Source organism: Muntiacus reevesi, unplaced genomic scaffold, assembly GCF_963930625.1.
Source record: "Muntiacus reevesi unplaced genomic scaffold, mMunRee1.1 SCAFFOLD_91, whole genome shotgun sequence".
Lineage (NCBI taxonomy): Eukaryota > Metazoa > Chordata > Mammalia > Artiodactyla > Cervidae > Muntiacus > Muntiacus reevesi.
This window is the reverse complement of record NW_027077922.1, coordinates 297,983-320,951: the sequence shown is the minus strand read 5'-3', so window position 1 is coordinate 320,951 and position 22,969 is coordinate 297,983. Positions and strand designations below refer to the sequence as shown.

At 40.5% G+C, this 22,969-nt stretch overlaps 1 long non-coding RNA gene across 1 annotated transcript; it reads left to right on the top strand.

The window, feature by feature from the left end:
- The first annotated feature begins 1,958 nt into the window (after nucleotides 1-1,958).
- On the top strand, nucleotides 1,959-13,247 carry LOC136155241 (uncharacterized). The gene is made up of 4 exons (XR_010660740.1): nucleotides 1,959-2,240; nucleotides 4,084-4,214; nucleotides 11,105-11,203; nucleotides 13,152-13,247. It is a non-coding gene; the product is annotated as an uncharacterized lncRNA (long non-coding RNA).
- Nucleotides 13,248-22,969: the final 9,722 nt, after the last annotated feature.

Here is a 22,969-nt window from a genome sequence, read left to right as displayed (position 1 = left end):
GTGAGTGGGAATGGGGATTACCTATAAATGAGCATGAAGGATCTTTTTAGAATGATGAAAATGGTCTAAAACTGAAATATAGTGATTCTTGGTAAGTTTATTCAATGTCATTGAGTTGTACACTTAAAGTTGGTGAATTGTCTTAAAGGCATTTTAAATCCAACGTAACCAAAGCACAACTAATGATGGTCTCCTCCTAAGTCCTCCTTGTGACCCCCACATCCTCCAAATCCTCCTTCTCCTTTAGTATTATCTGTCTCCATGAATGGTACCACCATTATTCAGCTGTGTGAGCTAAGAAACAGAAGAGTAGTTTGTGACCCCAGATCTCTTCTTCCACTCACTGTATCCAGTCTGTCGTGCAGTCCTTCAGGTTGACCTCTGTCTCCAAGCATCAGTGCTTCCCTGGGTGTAAAGGACTGTCATCTCCCACTTACTTTAATATTTAGTCTGCAAGTTGATCTCTTGTGTTTCCCATCTTCTTAGACCATTCAAAATTTGAGTTTAAACGATCAGAATACATGCACCTTTTTCCTTTAGAGTATTGGTTATGTGGGGGCATGAGTGCCATCTGAGAATCACACTAAAATTCAACAAAATCATTAAGTTCCTTTTTTTAACCATCTCTCTGTTCTACTCTTCACACTGTAGTTCTTTGATATCCTAGAGCAAACCACGTTTCTCCCATCACAGCTCCTTTGCATATGGTCTCTATTTCCCTAAATTTTTGCATGTGGTCTCTGTTTCCTTCATCCTCTGCCATATCCCGTTTCCTAGAACTCCTGTTTATATTTTAGATCTCAGTCCAAACAATACTTCCTAAGAGAGCACTTCCCCTGACTCCCACAATGTCTGATGTCCCTCTGTTATGTATCCTTATAAGCAACTTGTGCTCTTTTTTCAGAGTGCTTGTCGAAGTGTTTAACTTTACTGTTGTTTCTTTCATTATTTGATAGCATCCCTGACTAGACTAAATCTGGAAGAGTGCGTTGAACGATGCCTGGGTTTGTCAGTACTGTGTTCTCCAGCCCTATTGCAAGTAACTGACATAGCACATACTCAATAATTACTTTTATATTGACATCTTCAGTGATGTCAGTGTCAAATCTTTGTAGATTTAGTGCTCGTTGATTCATTTTTTCTCTTCACTGACTTTGTATTCTCTGCTTTAGATGATTTTGTTGAATTTTGTGGTATCACTTTCCCAAGGTACTGTTTTTTCTTGTTTCTGAATTATTGGGACTACTTCTCTTTTGCCTATGTATAACTTACACTTGTTTATTGATGGAAATAGTATATGTAAATTATTTTAAAGTCACATTTTAAATGGTCTAGGAAAGCTTTATGTTTAAATAAATTCCAGTGGAAGCCATTTTGTAACATAGTTTTCCATTATTATGTCACAATTTTTAATGTGTAATTTTTAATTTTGCCTATAATGTTCCTAGAGGAGGCACACTGGTAATTGTTTCTATAAAAGATACTTGATTATTTTCTTTCTTTGATTCTGTGGTGATAGTTTTCAAAGTGACTGCTTTGTACTAGATATAATCTGTCTTGAAATTACTGCTTTTACTGGATATAATCTTGCCCTTTCACTTTACCTAACAGATGGTGGTTACATTAGAAAAGGTTTTGGTTTTATTCATATTAGAATCTAAGAGCTTATCTGTTGGTTTCATATTACTTTTATTAGCAGATGTATATAAAAATATATGTGTGTGTAAGTATAAATATACTTACATAGAAGGTATTTATAAGCTATAGTAACTGCTATATTTGCAGCTCTATTAAATACCAGAACCATGTGACCTTGCGGAAAAGACAGTTATTTGCTCTAGTTGGGTTATGTCCCCGATAGTGATGTGAGCACAGCTGGTGGAGGATGGTGTTTCTGTGGGTCTCAGAAAACCCTTTGCCTTGTGCAGCCCTAGTGTTCGAGGGACGCACTTCACTTTGCTGTGACCGAGACAGGCAGCTGACAGCCCGCTGGAGGCTATGGAGTGCAGCTCCGTGCTTTTGTGAACCTGTGTCATTGAGGCCTTCAGAGCTTTAGAGCAAGAAAGAAGGAAAGCTGTGGGCTGAGAAAGCATGCACCGTTTTTGTATGTATTGATGTTAACTCCATATTAACAGAGGTCATCTCAGAGCAAGCATGAAGCTGGCTCACATGAAGCCGAACGGCAGAATGAAGGTCAAGGAGTGGCAGAAATCAACATGGCAACTGTGGGTAGCGGTCAGGTAAATAGATTATTTTATTAATTTCTTTTCTAGTTAACTATGTAAATATTTTAAAAGAAATACTGAGTGAGATGATTCTCACATGACCTGTTTCCTTCCTAAATGGATATCTCCAGAAGAATTCAGTACTAAAATGCTATGTCATTTTTCTTTATTATATTTAACTATGAAGCTTTCAAATTTCCAAGTATATTTTATAGCTCTAAAGTATGTGTCTCTGTTTTAGCCTAAAATGATTAATGTGAGTGGAGTTTCTTTGAAAAATAAATACTAAGCTGCATTTTGGTCATATGTGATTTGACCTAGTTATTACTGCTTGCATTGAATAGATTTGCTCTTTCTCTGTGGCATTCTAAGATATTTTTGTGTTTTTTAAAAAAATCATAAAGAGTTAATATTTTCATCTTCAGTTGTATTCCAGGATTATAGAAACCTAGCATTTAAATAAACAATTCTAATGCCCATTAAAATAAAAGTAAATAAATACCCTAGTCATATTTACTATTATCATCTTTAGCAAAATTATGGAAGACAATTTTTTAAAATGTAGAACATTATCTTGTTGTGCTGCCATCAGTTTTCTATTAGAGTTTGATTGGAATGTATCCTAATGAGTATTTTTCTTTGGAGTGTTCTGTATTCTCCACATTTTTTCAAGCAATATTTTATGTTTTAAATGAATGATTTTTTAAAATACAGTTTCAACTAAGTTGATTTTAAGGAAATTTTCTTACTGTTGATATAAAATATTCCTTTAGTGCCTATAGATTACTTTTAATGATACTATTTATTTGTTCTATTAGTTCATTAAAATTTAAAGCTTAAAATGTCTCATACTTAATTTAAATATTTAAATTTACCACATTTAAACAAAAATATACTTCATTTTAATATTACTGGTCCACATTGTACTGGATAATACTCTACAGATGGTAAATTAGGGCAAAAAAAATTATATTCCAATAGTACATTTGGGTTCTTTGTCTACTACTTAGGGAGTTCTCTGGGATTATCATGTGTTCCTACACATATGTAGAAAGAAGTTCTGTCTTCTTGACAAAAATCTTTTTTTTTTGCTTTAGGATTAAGACCCACTATTAATACTTTGGGGTCATATTTCAATTATTATATCCTTTAAAGCCTCACCTAGCCAATAAGCTCAATATTTATTTTTTTAATTGAATTCTTATCTCATTTCTTATATCAGAATTTAACTCTGAATATATTAGATTTAATGTCAAAGATGAAAACTTTAAAAAACAGTTTACTTATTTACCTATGTTGTGTCTTAGTCGTGGCATGTGAGATCTTCTTCCCTGCGGCATGCGGGATCTTCTGTTACGCCGTGCAGGCCCAGAAGTCGTGGCCCTCGGACTTAGTTGCCTTGCAGTATGTGGGATCTTAGTTCCCAGACCAGGGGTCAAACTCGCATCCCCTGCATTAGAAGGCAGATTCTTAATCACTGAATCACCAGGGAAGTCCCCCAAATGAAAACTGTTAGAAATATTAAAAGTTAAGGAAATGAGCATAGAGTTTTTATAATCATGAAGTGAGTAGGAAACCATAAAAGAACCATAGGCTTCATTTAAAAATGTAAGACTTTAGTGTGCGATAAAATCATAACAAACTTACAAGACAAAAACCAAAATCACATTAATGACGCTACAGCTACTTCCAGATCTTAATGTAGATAAGAGGTGTGTCTGTGAGACTGTGATCCAGTTATGCCAAAATCCCTTTACCTGTCAGACTCTTGGGGTTTGTTCATTTCTTTTGTTATTTGCTCCAGAGACAAAACAGTTGACACTAACAAAACTGAAAATAATCTCTTTGACTTTCTCAGAATCACAGTAATATGATCCATCAAGCTCCTGCCCTAGTGCCCTTGGGGAAGGAAGTTCATTGTACCTCACCTGGTTTCCTGCCCACAGCCACTCTGCCAGAATGATCTTTCACGAGTAAATCACCCTCTTGGTAAAATCCTTTGTTGGCATCCATTGATTCTCAGAAAAAGACAAGCCTTACTACGACCTGTATAACCTGGCTCCTGCCTAAACTTGCCAGCTGTCTGTCACCCTTTGCTCTCAGCACGCCTGCCACGCTGGCCCTTCAGGACTTCCCCTTGACGGCTTCCTCTGCTGCAGCCTGCACACCATCTGCCCATTCCCTCTTGTGCCTTCTCATCCCACTTCACTCAGTTAACAGCAGTTTGTGTGTGTCTGAACTTTAGCGTGATTTCTCTCAAGAGGCTTGAACTGTTCACATCCCATTACAGGCTGTCCTCGCTTGTTCTTCTCACCTTGAAGACCACATTTGCAGTTTTATATTTATTTATGTGGTTATTTCTGTTCTCCCTACTAAATTGTAAGCTCCAGAAAGACAAAGATTCTTTCCAGTTTTATTCATTTTTATATCCCCACAGTCCCTGATAAATAAATAGTAGATAATAGCAATGAATATATGTAGGTTGGAAGGGATAACTAACATCCCTTCTAGAAAGAGGGATTTTTGATCTGTGATTAATCTCCCTTGAATGTTAAATGAAAAGAGAAAGCTAGAAATAAATTATATGGGCTAGATCCCTACTTGCTTAGTATATAACTTTATGTGTAATTCATTTATGAATCGATCTCAGCTTTTCCATTTAATGTTTAGAACCAGATCTCTAGTGAGACAACCAGTAAGTAGTGATGAAGTTCAAACAAGACTGGGAAAGAGATGAAATGGTAGGAGAACCTTTTCCACTGCCAATAATATGTTTTTAAGCCTGTTATTATGGAAAATTTCAAATATATACAGAGGCAAACAGAGTAATAGAGTAATCTGCAGGTACCCTATATACTTTGTCCTCTGATTTTATTTTTGGAAAAGATCCCAGACATCATCATTTTTTGCTTAAATATTAAATACTTCACTGTGTATTTACAGAATATAACATTTTTTTAATTGAAATGTAGTTGATTCCTAACATTGTTAGTTTCAGGTATACAGCAAAGTGATTCAGTTATATTGTATTTTTCCAATTCTTTTCCATTTTAGGTTATTACAAGATATTGAATAAAATTCCCTAGGGCTTCCCAGGTGGTGCTAGTGGTAAAGAACTTGCCTGCCAGTGCAGGAGACAAAAGAGCTGCGGGTTTGATCCCTGGGTTGGGTAGATCTCGAGGGCATGGCAACCCACTTCAGTGTTGTTGCCTAGAGAATCCCACGGACAGAGGAGCCTGGCGGGCTATGGTCCATAGGGTCACAAAGAGTTGGATGTGACTGAAGCGACTTAGCATGCACACATGCACATACTATAAAGTAAATCCTTGTTTATTTTATATATATCAAAGTGTATGTATCTGTTAATCCCATACTCCTAATTTATCCCTCCTCCCATTTCCCCTTTAATAACTATAAGTTTGTTTTCTGTGTCTAAGAATACTTTCTTTTAAATTGAAAATACAGTTGATTTACATTATTGTGTTAGTTTTAGCTCTACAGCAAAGTGATTCAGTAACATATACATATTTTTTGGATTATTTATATCTGTTGATCCCATACCTTTAATTTGTCCTTCTCTGTCATCTGTGGTAACCGTAAGTTTGTTTTCTGTGTCTGTGAGTCTATTTCTGTTTTGTGTGTAGATATATTTGTATTATTTTTTAGACTGTACATATAAGTGATCTCATATAATGTCTGTCTTTGTCTGACTCCCTCACTTAGTATGGCATTCTCTAGCTCCATCCATGGTGCTGCAAGTGGCAGTATTTCATTCTTTTTTGTGACTTCTTAAACCATTGTATCTTCTTAAAACCATCATCTGTTGATGGGTACTTGGGTTCTTTCCAGGTCTTGGTTAATATAAATAGTGTTGCTGTGAACATTTGGGTGCATTTATCTTTTCAGATTAGAGTTTTCATCTTTTTTGGATTTATGCCCAGGAGTGAGATTGCTGGATCATGTGGTAACTCTATTTTTAGTTTTTTAAGAAACCTCCATACCGGTTTTCATTGTGGCTGTACCAATTTATATTCCCACTAACAGTGTAGAAGGATTTCCTTTTCTCCACATGCTCTCCAGACTTTTTGCTTTGATGGTGGCCATTTTTAATTTGAATTTCTCAGTAATCAGTGATGTTGAGCATCTTTTCATGATTTGTTGGCTATCTGTATGCCTTTTGAAGGAATGTCTGTTTAGGTCTTCTGTCCATCCTTTGATTTTTGTTGCTTTTATTTTTTATTTTTATTTTTTTGATACTGAGTTGTATGAGCTGTTTGTACATTTTGGATATTGACTGTCAATCAAATATTTTCTCCCAGTCTGTAGGCTGTGTTTCTGTTTTGTTGATAGTTTTCTTTACTGGAAAAAAATCTTTTAAGTTTGACTAGGTCCCGTTTATTTATTTTTGCTTTTATTTGTTTTCCCTTGGGAGACTGATCTAAGAAAATATTGCTATAATTTGAGACTATGAGACTATTTTGCCTATGTTTTCTTCCAGAAGTTTTATGGTATCATGTCTTATACTTATGTCTTTAAAACAATTTGAGGGATTTTGGGGGCTTGTTTGTTTATGGTGTGAGGGTGTGTGCTGACTTCACTGATTTACATGTAGCTGTCCAGCTTTCCTAGTGTCACTGGCTGAAAAGACCGTCTCTTCTCCGTTGTGTGTTCTTATCTCCTTTGTCAAGGATTAACTGACTGTAGGTATGTGGGTTTACTTCTGGGTTCTCTATCCTGTTCTTTTGGTCTGTGTGTCTATCTGTCATGTTTCTGTACAAATGCCATGCTGTTTTGATTACTGTAGCTTGGTAGTATTGTCCGAAGTCCCAAAGCACTCTGCAGATTTAATGCAATTCCTGTCAAGATGCCTATGACATTTTTCACAGAACTAGAACAAATAATACTAAAATTTCTATGGAACTACAAAAGGCCCAGAATTGCTAAAGCAGTCCTGCAGCCAGAGGACACCTAGAATACATAACTATTATGCCATTATTACACTCCCAAAGAAACTAACAGTAGTTCCTCGGTAGCATCAGATTTCAAATTTGCAGTTGCTTCGTAAATGTCATAATTTTTAAATTTATTTGACACAAGGGCCAGATAAAGTTCATGCACAGAGATTGGTTAGTGTGTCTTTGAAATTTCTTTTAATCTATAGATTTCTTCTTTGTCTCTTAGATTTTTGCTGTATATTTATTGAATAACCAAAGTTATTTGTCTTCTCAAGTTTTCCATAGTCTGAATTTTGCTAGGAACATCTGCATGGTGAAGTTTGACCTATCTCTCTGTCTTCTGTATTCCCTGTAAATTGGTATTGGGTCTAGCAATGTGATCAGATTTGGTCTCAGGCCCTCATTCTATGCCTGAGACTTTCATAGGTAGCATAGTGGTCTTCCACCAGAAAGCACATAACATCTTTTTGTGATATTCACAGCATTTATACTTAATGTCTACCTTTATTAATTCACTAAGGGTTGTAGAATTAGCTGTAGTACTTTAATAAAGAGAAACTTCTCATCTACTGTTGGGCCACTTCCGTGTACCATCTGTATGAAAAAAGGCAAGGTGAGGAGGGTGCTTGCTTCTTTTGCTTCTTCTCCCTCTTACACAGTTTCACAGAGAGTTGGAGACTGTTGCTACCTTTATGGTGAACTTCTTAGAGTCACTTTGTTTTGTTTTGTTTTCTCAGAAAAATACTGTTTTTTGAGTCCCTTCCTAAAGTGAGCAAGTAGATAATAGAAGAGGGATTTGTACCCAGCAAGTGTAGTTGAAATTGACTGTGTCCCAGCTGTACTGATTGAACTGCCAGGCATAGTCCTTCTTGGGCCCCTCGGCACACATTTGAGTGCCTCTGATGGCAGTGGATATTGAAAGGTGGATAAAGGAGGACCAGAAGATAGAGAAGTGCTTGATTCTAATGTGTGTTGAAAAGGAGATGCAGGTCAGAAGCAACAGTTAGAACCAGACATGAAACAACAGACTGGTTAAAAATCTAGAAAGGAGTACATCAAGGCTGTATATTGTCACCCTGCTTATTTAACTTATATGCAGAGTACATCATGAGAAATGCCAGGCTAGGAGACTCACAAGCTGGAATCAGGATTGTTGGAAGGAATATCAGCAACCTCAGATATGCAGATGATACCACTCTAATGGCTGAAAGTGAAGAGGAACTAAAGAACCGCTTGATGAAGGTGAAAGAGGAGAGTGAAAAGGCTGGCTTAATATTCAACATTCAAAGAATGAAGATCATGGCATCCTGTCTTATCATTTCATGGCAAGTCGATGGGAAAAGTGGGAACAGTGGCAGATGTTATTTTCTTGGGTTCCAAAATCACTGCGAATGGTGACTGCAGCCATGAAATTAAAAGACACTTGCTCCTTGGGTGAAAAGCTATGACCAACCTAGACAGCATATTAAAAAGCAGAGGCGTCACTTTGCTGACAAAGGTTCATATAGTCAAAGCTATGGTTTTTCTAGTAGTCATATACGGATGAGAGATTTGGACTGTAAAGAAGGCTGAGCAGTGAAGAATTGATGCTTTTGAACTGTGGTGTTGGAGAGGACTCTTGAGAGTCCCATGGACTACAGGGAGATCAAACCAGTCAATAGTAAATGAAATCAACCCTGAATATTCATTGGAAGAACTGATCCAGAAGCTCCAATACTTTGGCCACCTGATGCAAAGAGGCAAGTCATTGAAAAAGACCCTGATGCTGGGAAAGATTGAGCACAAGAGGAGAAGGGGGCAAAGGAGGATGAGATTGTTGGATGGCATCACCAACTCAAAGGACATGAGTTTGAGTAAACTCCAGGAGATAGTGAAGGACAGCTTGGCATGCTGCAGTCCATGGGGTCACAGAGAGTCAGACTTGGCTTAGCGACCGAACAACGATAACCATTTCTTACAGGTTACTGCTTCTCTGGTCCCTCTGAAGGATGTTGGTGCAGACTTAATCATAATAAAAAGGCCCAGGAAAGATTCTCAAGACTCAAGTTCTGGCTTATAGGTAGTATGGGTATGGGAATGTTCTCTTGGAATCTCCTTATAATAAATCCATCTAGGTTTCTAGCTAGAGAGTTTGGGAGAGCAGAGTGGAGAGTGTCCCAAAATCAAGAATCTATATAGAAAGATACTAAGTCTGAAGCTTAAAGGTGATTGATGTCTACACTGAAATGAATGTCAGAACATGTTTCATCGTAGACATGGGTTTTTCCTTGCTTTGTAATGTAACCTCTTGTTTCTCTTCTGTTTCAAACAATATGTTAGTTATCTATTGCTGCCTGACAAATTTAGCAGCTTAAATCAGCAACCATTTATTGTCTTTGTAGGTCAGGAATCCTGGTGCAGCTTAGCTGAGTGCCTCTGGTTCAGGGTCTCTCATAGGCTGCAGTCGCCATGTTGGCTGGGGCCACAGTCATTTCAAGATTTGATGAGGGGAGGATCTGCTTCTAAACTCACCATATGACTGTTAGCAGGCCTGAGATGTCCAGGCTGTCGGCCAGTGGTATCATTTCTTGCCACCAAGGCCTCTGCAAAGAGCAGTTCATAGTGTAGTATCTGGCAATCCCTCAGAGAAGAACAAGAGAGGGTGTCCAGGATGGAAGCCACAGTTTTTGTAAACTTATCTTGAAAGTGACTTCTCATCATATCTATAGCAGTCTGTTCGCTAAAAGCCTTACACAAAATCTGGCCTACACTTAACCACAGGAGTAGTTCACAAGGTGGTGAATTCTAGAAGACAAGGCTCCTTACGGGTTGTGTTACATCCTCACCACCAGAAACAAAGTATTTAGATATCCTTAAAGACAGTATGCTTGCTTCAGCATAAGGAGTCATTCATTTCCTCCTGTAGATCAAAAGCAGCCCTTTGCCAAAATTTCCTTAAAAGTCTCCCACCTGCTCTCTTTATCTTGAGTCTTGGTCCCTCAACTCCATCCTCCTTATTGCAATCAGAAGAAGCTCTTAATCTCCAAGTGAGTCAGTTTCTCTGTCTCTCTCTCTCTCTCTCTCTCTCTCTCTCTCTCTCTCTCTCTCTCTCTCTCTCTCTCACAGGCACACACACACGTACACATTCTTTGTGACCTGTGCTTAGGGCCTCTGCCTCATCTGGGCTGCTGTGTGGCTGACCCTCCTCTTTTTTAAGGAGACACCTCTCTGTCGTTCACAGTCAGACAGCCCTTTACTCTACAATCCTGAGCTGAGTGCCCGCCACTCCTGTCTGCACACCTGCGCTCGTCACGGCACTGTGTGTTTACATGTTGAGCAACCTGTCCAGGCTCCATATGCAGCGAGGGTGGGGGTGTCTTACTCACTTACATTCCTACAGACTAGCATTGCACCAAGAAAGGACAGAAATGGTATGGACATAACAAGCAGAAGATGCTAAGAAGAGGTGGCAAGAATACACAGAAGAAGTGCACAAAAAAGACCTTCATGACCCAGATGACCACGATGGTGTGGTCACTCACCTAGAGCCAGACATCCTGGAGTGTGAAGTCTAGTGGGCCTTGGGAAGCATTTCATCACTCAATGGGGCTTTCTTCCAGCCAGTGTATATTTAGCTGAATATGGTTTCATGCCTTTTGATTTGGGAAAGAATATTACTCTTAGAATGTCTTCAGTGTTTGGTTTCTTCTACATTGTACTTTGTCTTTTACAACAGTTTTTTTTTTTCCTCCTTCAGTCTTTCTCTAAATTCTACTCAAGTTTATAGATAAAAATACTCATTTTGAGCAGTTATAAATGTTCACACTTTAATGGTATATTTAGCTATTTACCCTAAAGACAGTTCATTTGGAGTATCTTAGCATGAAGCTAGCTATATTTATCTATAATCTAAATTATACTGTCTATAATTTGCTTAATTTCTAGGGGTCAAGTACACGAATAGATCATGAAACAGCCAGTGTTTTGAGCTCTAGTAGCACACATTAAGCTCCTTGAAGGCTGACCAGTCATCTGGGAACCAAGGTAACGGATTATAGAGTCTTGTCGCTAGAACTCTGAGTGCTCTACTAAAACATTCTTCATGCTTCTTTTAATTTTGGCTTAAGTATTCTTTTGTTTCCATCATCGCAGTCTCTTAAAGAAATGACAGCCAGGTCTCTGCAAGCATCCTGAGGTGCAGCCCACAGCTGGCTCGCCCCCCTGAGCTCTCCCCTCCCCGTGACTTTCTGCCTGGCTGCCCTGGCTGCAGTGGTGCAGCCCTCCACTTCCCACCCTGCTGCACAGTGACCCTCAGGGTCCTCGCCAGCCTGCAGAGCTCTTCTTGGGCTTTCCTTCTTTACAGAGCGTTTTCTGACCCAGGGCCCTCGCGCCTGCCCATGCAGTCTGTGTCTGCCTCCTTTGAAGCACTACATTTGGAGCATGGGGACTATTTTTTAAACGGTATATTTTCCATTACATCTAAATACTTCCTTGTTTTCATAGCATATTCTACATACTCTTTCTTTACTTTAGTAATATAATGGCTCTGAGGAAAAGCATTACATAACTAATGTCGATATAAGAAATGAATTTTAGAGTAGCAGTGATATTATTAATATAAAACTTAATCCTTTTAGTAACTCACAATAGTTACTACTTGGGATCACTAATATGCCAGTAACTGCTAAGACTTGTATGTAAACTATCTCTGATCTTTTCCAAAACCCTTTGAATGTGTTATTCTTGCCCCTCTTTTAAGTGAGAATACTAAAGCCAAAAAGATGGTAATTAAATTAGAATTCCACCCCAGTCTGTCCAACACGAGTAGTTTTTACTGTAAAGAAAACCTTTAATATATAAGAGTACTATTGCTTGAAAACTGGCAGCTTGAATACCATTTCCTTTTGGAGTGATTTTTGCATGATAATATTAAGACCTTACTACATTTTTGAATGCCAGCTACTGTCCTGTATACATGTGTGACTTTAGTTAATCTTCACAAAGAAAACCCTATTAGGTAAATTACTCTGTTTGGCAGCTGAGACAGCTGGACCTCAGAGAACTCTGGTAACCTGCTTGTGTCACACAGCTCACTTGCAAATAGTAGGACATTACCAGAAGAGTCTCAAGGTGGCTAAAGTTGCCCCTGGTTTGGAACCACTAATTTATAGATATGATGCATTTCTATAATAGCCTCAACTTTCACACAGTAGCTCTTGCTTTTAAAAAATGCGGTTGATCACAGGACAGGATGACTGGGTGCTATTTCCTGTTTCTGATCTGCTTCTGAGTAAATTCTTGGAATTTACAGGAAGGGAGTAATGATGCTTACCAGCTGCTTAAAAAAAATTAAATAAGAATATTGACTTTGTATCTCTATATGATCAGGGATCATCCCTATATGATCCCTTTATGAGAAAATACTTTTACATGTATAAGGGAGATATCATAATTTTAACAATATTATAATCTGGTGATGGTTAGCAATTGCTTAGAACCAGTACTTAGTAAATAGTAATTGCTAAAAAACATTTTACTGATTATGGTTGTAGATTTTAAAAAGTAAAATTTTTAATTGTGTAAAGAATTTTAGATAAACCACATTTCTTGCTCTGTATGTGTTGGTAGGTGTGTGTGTGTGTGGTGGGTGGGGGAGATGTGAGAAAGAGAAAAATCAGTTGATTGTCTTTCATTATGATAACAGATTTTCACCCACTGATCCAGATAATAGCAGTTTAGGTATGCAAGAACCTACTGTCTCCTTATGACTATATACTACCACTACTAATATTTACTCATAAAGAAGATGGTGATAATGATTATAGCAATATGGATTTTGAAATAACGCTCATTACTTCATCCTGGAAAGAGATTTTTGTTTTTGTTTCTGTTTTTGTTTGAGTTACAGCTAATATCCCATTCATCACTTCATTGGTGTTGGCTTTTGGCTATTAAAGTCATAATTTTGTTTCTAAACTCATTTGGCCCACAGGTGGAAATGGTGTATTCATTGTTGTCAATGCTTGGTACTCATGATAAGGATGATATGTCGTGAACTTTGCTAGCTATGTCTAGCTCCCAAGACAGCTGTATATCCATGCGACAGTCTGGATGTCTTCCTCTCCTCATCCAGCTTTTACACGGCAATGACAAAGACTCTGTGTTGTTGAGCAATTCCTGGGGCGGTAAAGAGGCTCTGGCCAGGGCCAGTGCAGCACTCCACAACATCATTCACTCACAGCCTGATGACAAGAGAGGCAGGCGTGAAATCCGAGTCCTTCATCTTTTGGAACAGATACGAGCTTACTGTGAAACCTGTTGGGAGTGGCAAGAAGCCCATGAACAAGGCATGGACCAGGACAAAAATCCAAGTATGTTCCATATGGTGCATGTGACAAAGCAAATGTAAAAGTTTTTGAAATGAAAAGTTTTTTAATTAGGACGGTGTCTTTATGAATCAGAGTGGGAAATTCATATTAGCCACCTGCACCGCTCACATAGTTTAAAGCTTAATTTCTCTATTTCCCTAGGAAAAAAAGTTAGCAAAGGGAAATGTTGTGTGCACTACAGTACAACCAGAAAATAACAGAAAATCAAAGTAGACTTAAACAGTCATAGCATAGTTGATCTAGAAAGAACTTGAGCGATTATGTTCTCCTTCTCTTGAGATTAAGCTCAGGAAAGTGACTTTACGTAAGTTCCTTCAGCTGTGAGTGACCAAGCCATTCTCTTATATTTGCATATCGCTTTACTCAGTGGATGCAGAGCTGTGTTATATCTGTTATTTGATCCTTAGAACAGCCTTGTGAAGTAGGAAGAGAAGATATTATCATCTTCATTTTACAGATGAAGAGACTGAGGTTCAGAGAGGCCAAAAGACTTGCCTGTGGCTTCACAGGTAGTGGGTGGGGGATCCAGGGCCAGAGGCCAGACCCCCTGACCCTCAGCCCAGTGTCCTTCCCACTTCACTGCCTGTCTTCAGGCCTTGGGGCCCCAGCTGCTGGGGTGATCAGCCACCCAGCTCTTTTCTCAGGGAGAAACCCTCTCCCCCAGGAGCAGGGATCATGGGAGTTGGGACCCTTGAGGAGATAAGTTACTTCATTCCTATGGGAAGAACCAAAAGCAGTAAGTATATAAGGTAAGACCTCCTTTCACCTGGTAAGAACCCACACATAGACATACACACAGCAAAGGACTATCGAGTCAGTATCTTGATTGGGGGAGCAGGAGAAAGACTGATGATGAGAACTTGATCTATAAAGATTTAGTAGATTTCTCTTAGGGTTAGGTATAAAGGTGAATTTATTTAAAATTAAAAAATTTTCAACAGTAAGAATATAGCAGAAATGTCCTTTCTGTTTGTCCTAGGGCTAGGGAGAATTAATAAGTTGCTTTACTGGGAGAACATTATCTTTCTGGATTGTTTTCTTTGGCTGTCCACAATTATGTAATGACTTGTATTGTGTGCTCTTAATACCTGTTCTCAGACAAGTTAAATAGAATAAATACTATTACTTCTGAAAAATAGACTTGGTTTTTCAATTTTTATTTCAAGTAACAGTTTTGAAACTTTATGTATAGCACTAAATGTGTAAGTACATTTTCTTAGACACTTTTCCTTTAAATTTTTATTTACTATCTGGTGTCTATATAATAAACTTTCTCTACTAGAGTTGCACTAGGTTTCTCTATACATTTCTATACAGCCATGTGCCTTTCAGCTTTGAAAATATAAATTATAAATAAATAGTTTTATACCAAAATGTTTTTATTATTTCAAATAACCAGTATAATTTTAAAGTTATTAGTTGAATTATAGCATAAACCTACATGGGAGTTAGTCCAGCAGACTTGGTGAAAGGCTGGTGAGGGGTAAACATTTTTACAGAACCAAGGAAAGCCCTTTACCTGTATTTTCCTTTCCATGTGTATAGTAGTTATTCATCTCTTCAGCAAATACTTGTTGATTCACTAAGCTACCATGCATGAGAAGTATATCTGCAAACTCAGTATTTTTTAGGTATAATAAACATCACTACTTTGAGAAAACAAAGCATTATGGTTTATGTCAACTTTATTTTTCAGTGCCAGCTCCTGTTGAACATCAGATCTGTCCTGCTGTGTGTGTTCTAATGAAACTTTCATTTGATGAAGAGCATAGACATGCAATGAATGAACTCGGTAAGATAAAAATGTTTCTTAATGCCATAGAAGAATCCTGAAGATTTTTTGTCATTGTTGAATTAGGATATAAGGTCACTAACTTCTATTACCATCTGTTTCTTCCTTGTAGCAAGTGACTGGTTTCAAGAGAAGACAATGTCCTAAGTGACAGAAACTGCTACCCTTTTATAGCCTAACTTGGGTTTTTAAAATCTTAGCCAGAGATGGGCGAAAATAAATAAATAAATGGGCCACTCCTGCCAATATTGTCAAGGTAGACTCTGGGTGACAGTTGGTGGGAGGGTAATTTGAATCGTTTTGAGATGTGATGATGTGGAGCTTTGTAATTATTTTTGAACTCAGTCACCTCTGATGGACACAGGAATGAATTATTATTAAGATTCTCATTTATCTTCATGGTCATCCGTACTTTACTGGATTTTCATGATAAGCAGTGTGTTTGGTATCTCTGAAACTCGTCAATAATGGAAAAAGCATTATTCTCTAATTTATGTTAGAAAGCATTCCATTAATTTTGGAAGGATTACTCTCAGTATGTATTCTCACATACTCTGAACCTTACAGAACCTGCCTCTGTGGCCCGCATTTTTCATGTGATGGTTTCTCTTTGGTTTCTAGGTTCATTTTGCACATGTGGTATTTGTAAGTTGCATCATGCTGAGCCATCTCATGTGAACCTGGATAGCTGTAGTCATGCCACAAGCAAGAAGCACGCACTGAGTCTCCATCTTGGTGTAGCTGTGCCCTTGCTTTCTGTGCTGTTTATGTTACCTTTCATTCCAGGCCCCGCTTTGCATCTCTGCCACCCTTACCATTTTCATTCATCATTTATCTTAAAAGTGACAAAGTTGTGAGTTTCTTAAGACGCAGAGAACCTGAACAGCTGAGAATGAGTGCTGTCCCCTTGAGACCGTCATTTTGGGAGGCTGTGTGTACTTGGTCTCCGCCGGCCCCCAGCTGCACGTTTCTCCCCACAGGCCCTAGCCCACTTGATTCTCTTCCCTTACTCCCCAGGTTCCTGTGAAATTGAGTATGCACTTGTGAGTTCTCCCCTCCTCAATACAATCCAGCATTGGTGAAATTTCAAGTTTGGGTGGTTTTTTTGGTTTTTTTTAACACTCATAATAATGAGAAAAATAATGAACAAACAGGAAAACTAATCCAGTTTTAAGCTCCCACAAATGTTTTCTCTAAATGTCCCTGTGTTCCAATGAACTGTAGACTAGGACTGACCCACATTAATCATCTGAATTTCCAAGTGAAATCTAGACTCAGTATTTGTTCCTCTTCCTTCTTCAGGTAGGAAGGCTACCCGGGGCATTTCATCCCAGGAGCTATGGCAGGGGCTTTCAGGTGAGGAGCAGGATGGGGCCTATGGGGGTGTTACTGTGGGGATGTAGCCACAGGGGATTACCTTCTCACTCCTAGCCTCTGACTTTGCGTTGGAGCCAAAGAAGAAACTAGGTGTGTAGACTGTGGAAAGATGCAGTCAGGTAGCACAAGGGATCTGACAGTGAGGGATAGGAGGAAAGAAGTCCCAAGTAGATGAAGAAAAATTCCTAAGCCCAGTCAGCTAGGACTGTCTTTTGTAGATGCAAGAAAATTCTACAACCATTAGGGTCATTTAAGTTTGCAACTATTAGTGTTGCAAGTTTTAGACTATAATACCAGGAATGTACACATTTATTAATTTCCAACTCTGTCCTAGAAACTGTGCTAGGCACTAGATAACAAAATGAAATCCAGTAAGTGGCCCAGGTGATTCTTATGGGACTAAAAATGCCAAAGCTTCTTTCTTTCTGGCCTCTTAAAAAATACAAAGTCTTTTACACTAAATTTCATTCTGCTCAACAAAATAAATTATATGCTCTTATTCAAGTTATTTGCTTATATCCTTACCCGATTAATAGAGTCTCTGGTGCTAAATATTCAGTTTTTGTTTTACTAGATACAGAAACCTCCACCATAAACTCCTAGTTCTATTAAAACAGACACTGGCCCTGCCTATATTTCTAGATACTTTAAACAATTTTTACAATCTTTTTCTATTAAACATATTATAAGTGTTCCTTATAATCCACAGACACGAGACATAGTCGAACGAGCACCTCACACACTAAAGTTACAAATAAAAAGAACTTAAAGAAAGGGGAATACACAGGAACACTGCTGTCTTCCTTATCCAGAGCAGACTTTACTAGATTCCAACATAAGATATTTTCTCAACCCATCACTATTGTTAATACAGCTTTATTCATTTTAAAGTTTTTAAACCTGCCACAGGGAAATATTTTAACCAGGGCAGAAAGGCATTTCGAGGAACTGAAGGACACGTCTCTTCCCCTGCCCATTTGGTACCAAGACGGGTTAATGAAACAATGGAAATCTGGGAAACTAATCTTACAGGGAAAAGGATATGCTTGTATTTCCCCAGGTGGATCCAACAAACTTTTTCCTCGGAAAATTCGACCCAAGGGGGCCCCCGACATTCAAAATGGAAACAACAAAAGCCCTAAGAGGAAGACGTTCCAATACAGGCCATGGCTGCGCTAAAGATCTCCAGAAAGCACCACCCTCAGTGACATCTGTAAGGCATAGTTCCGGCCAGGCAGAAAAGGAGAGCCGACCTCAACAGAAGTAGGTTGCCTTTGTTCAGGCAAGGAGGGGCGACAGTCAGCCTAACGACAAGGCTGAGCACCGAGAGGGATCAGGGAGGCTTCATACTTATAGGGAGGTTTGTGGAAGCAATAAGGGAAACGTCAATCAGGCGGGATATTTTAAGTATTCTTTTGTTGAAATGACACTCTATAGTTGGGCAGAGGGTGATAAGTCTTCTGGGCGGGTGTAGGGGGTGGTAGGTTTCCGGACAGGGGGTGATAAGTCCCAGATAGATGCAACTGGCCTGGAGCATCAGGATGGAACTAAAATTATGCTTTGTTTTCTCCAAAGTTAGATGATTCAGCAAGGGGCCTTTGAGACTGTTGCTCTCTTTTCTAGGCCCAAAAGACTCCTTCATTCCAGACCCTGAAATCATAAAAAAAAAAAAAGGGTGGGGGGGGGGAGAAGGGCGCCTTATCTCTCTGGCTACTTCCTGCCGGATGGTGCGACGGTTTTGGGTCTGGAATGGAGGATCGTCCTAGGGCCCACAGTCTCCTTTTTTCTGAGCTTGAGGTGAGGCTCTCGAGAAGAAGAAAACAGTCTTGACCTGATCTCAAGAGATGGCCCGAATCCGTTCTTGGAGAAACCTTTGAAAGAGATTAAAGAGACAGGGTCCAGATAAGAGGAATAGAATGATAAATACTAATGGCCCCAGAAAGGGAGCAGCCAAGGGAGGATCTGTGGGAACAGGTTTTGGGGAATGTAAAGGTTTTCTAACTCTTTCTGCGGCATTCAATTCTGTCTCTAAGTTCTCTGACTCGACCCTGGACTATCCCCGTTTCATTAGCAAAATAGCAGCAGTCCTCTCCTAGGAAAAGGCAGGTCCCTCCCTTTTCTGTAGTGAGAAGGTCCAGGGCTCGCCTATTTTGTAGGGCCACAGAAGCTAATGAGTTAATTTGTTTTGGGATTGAAACGAAGGACTCTACTACCTGCTCCATGTCTTCATTAAGTTCTTGGGACAGCTTGTAATAGAAATGGGCAGAGGTCGAGATGCCTCCCATCCCGGTGCCTTAGGGCTGCTGCTATCTATGCCAGTCCCAACCAGGAGGGGGGGGGGGCGATGACAGCTCATCTTTTTCTGTGGGAAAGTTCCCCTTGGGGGGTAAACTCTTTGTTCTAGCTCTCCCTCTTCGAGGAATGTTAGGCCTGGGGTCAGGAAGACCAAGATGCAGGGTCCACGGGGGTCTAAGGAGAGGCATGAATATGCATAGGTCCCACAGAGAATGAAGATTCCTGGATTGGTGCAATTATTTGTGCTGTTCCAGAGAACCCAAGTGGAACAGAAGGAGGGAGTGGAGTTTGTAAGACCAGTGCAGTTGGGACTAGAGTAGTCAATACAGGTTAGGTTTGAAGAGGCTGAGAGTAAGGACATTGTCAGAGACTGGCCCAATGAGTTGTGTAGTTTTCTGTTGGGAAGGGGAAGTACAGTTGCCCTGTGACAGCCAGGTTGAGGGTAAGGGAATGGCTCTGTGTGGTGAGGGAGAGAGTGACATGCATATCCAACACTGGGATGTGTGTGGTGTGTACTGGAAGAATTGAAAGGAAGAGTTGAGAAGGCGGGGAAGGTGTTGGTTGCCAGAGGTAGGTTTTAGGAGAGGCCGTAATTGGGAAAGGAGGTCTAGGTGTTTGTAAGGCTCAGGGGTCAACTGTAACCGGGAAATTATGTTCTTTGTAACTTGTTCTTGTTTCTTTTCCCGATTTTGATCTAGTACCCTACCCCCGTCTGAGTACCCCCAGTGGGTAATGGGATAGAAACATATGTTTCTTCCATTTGGCTTATGGCAGGTACTCACGAAACTCCCTCTCTTTTGTACTTTGACAGTGAGTAGGGATTTGGACTTCCCGCCCCCGAGGTTCATGTCATGGTGCATGGTTTTGGAGCTGTATTGTAACATGAGGAATGTACGTAGGAATAAATGTCTGAGCAGGGGCAGGGAGTAGCCAGGAGGCTGGGGAGTGCAGCAAGGATAAGGAGCAGGGGAGTCATGGGGCTGTTAGTTAGACAGTACAGAGGAAATAGCACCCTAGGAGTAGAACCCAGCTAGCAATGTAGGCGATACCCACGGAAAGATGAAGAATAGGTGGCCAGTCCTGAGGGGAGACAGTTACTAGGCCTACAGCAAGGATTAAGATTAGGAGTGCAGCTATAGTTAGAGAGACAGGGAGAGGTCAGTCAGGGTGAGGGGCAGAAGGCCCCAAGTTGGTGGTGATTTGAATCTGAGGAGGAACAGTGCTCATTAGGATGTAGAATGATGTAGAGAATGAGAGTAAAGAAATCAATTTCGTCTGGAGTCAGGTTGTAGAAGGTTCCCTGGAGCCACAGTTGAGACACCAGTGCAGTCAGGTCTTTGAAGGAAGTTCCTGTTGGGGCGCTGATCCAGAGGTCTTGTAGTAGTTGGGTCAGGAGCAGTTGTAGGTTGAAGAGAGTCCAGGTCATTCAGTGTCCTCTCCGATAGTTGGCAGGGGTTGTCGCTGGGTGAATTTTAAGGAGGTGGGTGCTGTGCGGGAGACCTGATAGGTGTCATTTAAGGAGGGCAGCGCAGGATTGGAGGTGACCCATTTTAGACGAGAGAGGTGTACCCAGGAGGCGACCTTTTTGAGTTTAGCTGCAGTTGGGGCAAGGAGGATGACTTTGAATGGTCCCTGCCACTGTGGGGTTAGGTCACCCTGGGGATGATCAGACAGATAGACCATGTCCCCAATTTGTAAAGGGGGCAGGGAGGCTTGGGGGTCAGGGGCAGGCAGATTGTGACTGATGTATTTCCAGAGGGCGTTGCGGAGTTGCGTCAGCAGAGGGGGGAGTGTAGGAAGCTTGGTATGGGAGGAGGCTCAGGGGGGAGTCCAGGAGGGAGCATGGGCCTTCCATACATCACCTCAAAGGGGCTCAGCCCCAGGGGCTTTCTGGGCAAAGCCTGTATTCTGAGGAAAACAATTGGTAAAAGTTTACTCCAATTCAGATGTACCTCGAGGGTTAGTTTGGTAAGGGTTTTTTTGATTGTTCTACTCATCCTTTCTACCTTTCCTGAGGACCGGGGAGGGTATGGAATGTGAAATTTCCAGGGTGTCTGTAAGAATTGAGGAAGTTGTTGGGTGCCCTTGGATGTAAATTCTGGGCCATTATCAGACTGTAGGGATGAAGGCAGGCCAAACCTGGGGATAATTTCTGTGAGGAGGATTTGGGCCACTGTGTGGGCTCTTTTGTCTGTAGTGGGAAATGCTTCTACCCATCCCGAAAAGGTGTCCCGCAGGAGGCTCCGAGGACCGCGGCCCCGGGCCAAAGCGACACACCTCCGGAGCCACGTGAACCCTGAGTAGCAAACGGGATGGTGGGGGGCGGTGGGGGGGGAGCGGTGCGGCGCCGCTCGCTGCCCCACCCAGCTCCCGCAGGCTCGCAAGGCCGCTCAGGTTCCCAGAAGCGCCCCGGGCCGGGCCAGGCGGGTGCTGGCTGGGGGTGGCGGTGTGCGGGGCTGGGGCGGCGTCGGCTGCTCTCCGAGCTGCAGGGCCTGGCCGGCCGGAGTCCAGTCACGGGTCGTGCGGCTGGCTCAAGTGCAGCGCGCGCCCCCCGTGGAGAGCTGCGGTTCAAGGCCCGACCAGCAGGTCAGAACAAAAAGGGAGGTGCAATGCAGAGCTCTTAGGGCACCTGGCAGCTGCCTCGGTCTAAGGACATACCACCCTGAACGTGCCCTGTCTCCTCTGATCTGGGAAGCTGAGCAGGTTCGGGCCTGGTTAGTACTTGGATGGGAGACCGCCTAGTAGTTAGACAGTTTTTTTATTTTTCTGAATGCTTACTTCAGAAAGTTAGAATTGGATGACTGTAAACAATAAAACGAATAATATTTTCATAATGTTAAGAATACAGAGTTGGATATTCTTTTTCCTGTTCTACCACAGCTAACTGGAAGTCAGTTGTAGTAAGTGTATATATATATATATATATGTATGTATGTATAATTTTTCTTCTTCTCTATATGAATTTGCAAAGAGGTTTCTCTTAAAATACTGTGTTAATGTGCTATACATTTACCCCAGACTCTGTCTTCAAGTTGGTTCTGCCTAAGACTCATATTCAGACTTGACAAACTGGTATGTTTACTCATGCAAATGTTCTCTTAAGTTATGTGAATGAAAGTGTATTTGCTAGAAAACCTGCCTTTCTTCAAGATTCATGTCAATCATTTTGTGGCCGGAGACAACTCACCCGGTGCTTAGGTTTTCGCAGAGTACATGTTGTAGGTGAGGGGCCTGGTGCTATTCTCTTCAGTTTTGAGACATTTCCTTTCTCTAATTAACAGACTGCTGGTAGTTATATGACATCTGGCCAAAGACTAGCAGGGGGACACTCTTTCCGCCCCCTTCTGATGCCTATGTCAGAGGCTTTCTCTATCTCCTTTATACTTTAATAAAACCTTATTACGAATAAGTCTCGATTTGAGAACACATTACCAACATATACTGGTTTCCAAATAACTTTTCTAAAATACTGTAGAAAAATTTCATATCATGATCCTTCTGGTAAGCTGTGAAATTTCTTCAAAAACACTAGATTTATTATTTCTCGCATTATCAACTCACAGCCTATACCACAAGCTGAGGTTTTTTTATATAAATGGGACTAAAAAACGCCGAAGCTTCTTTCTGGTCTGTTGAAAAATACAAGTCTTTTACACTAAATTTCATTCTGCTCAATGAAATAAATTATATGCTCTTATTCAAGTTATTTGCCTATATCCTTACCCCATTAATATAGTCTCTGATTCTAAATATTGAGTTTTTGTATTCCTAGATACAGAAACCTCCACCATAAACTCCTAGTTCTGTTAAAACAGACACTGGCCCTGCCTATATTTCTAGATACTTTAAACAATTTTTGCAGTATTTTTCTATTAAGAAAAAACGCCTCAGGGTGGTCCTCTCTCAGGGTCCTTGCCCCTGAGCCTGGGGGCCAGCGAGGGGCTCCACACTCCCAGG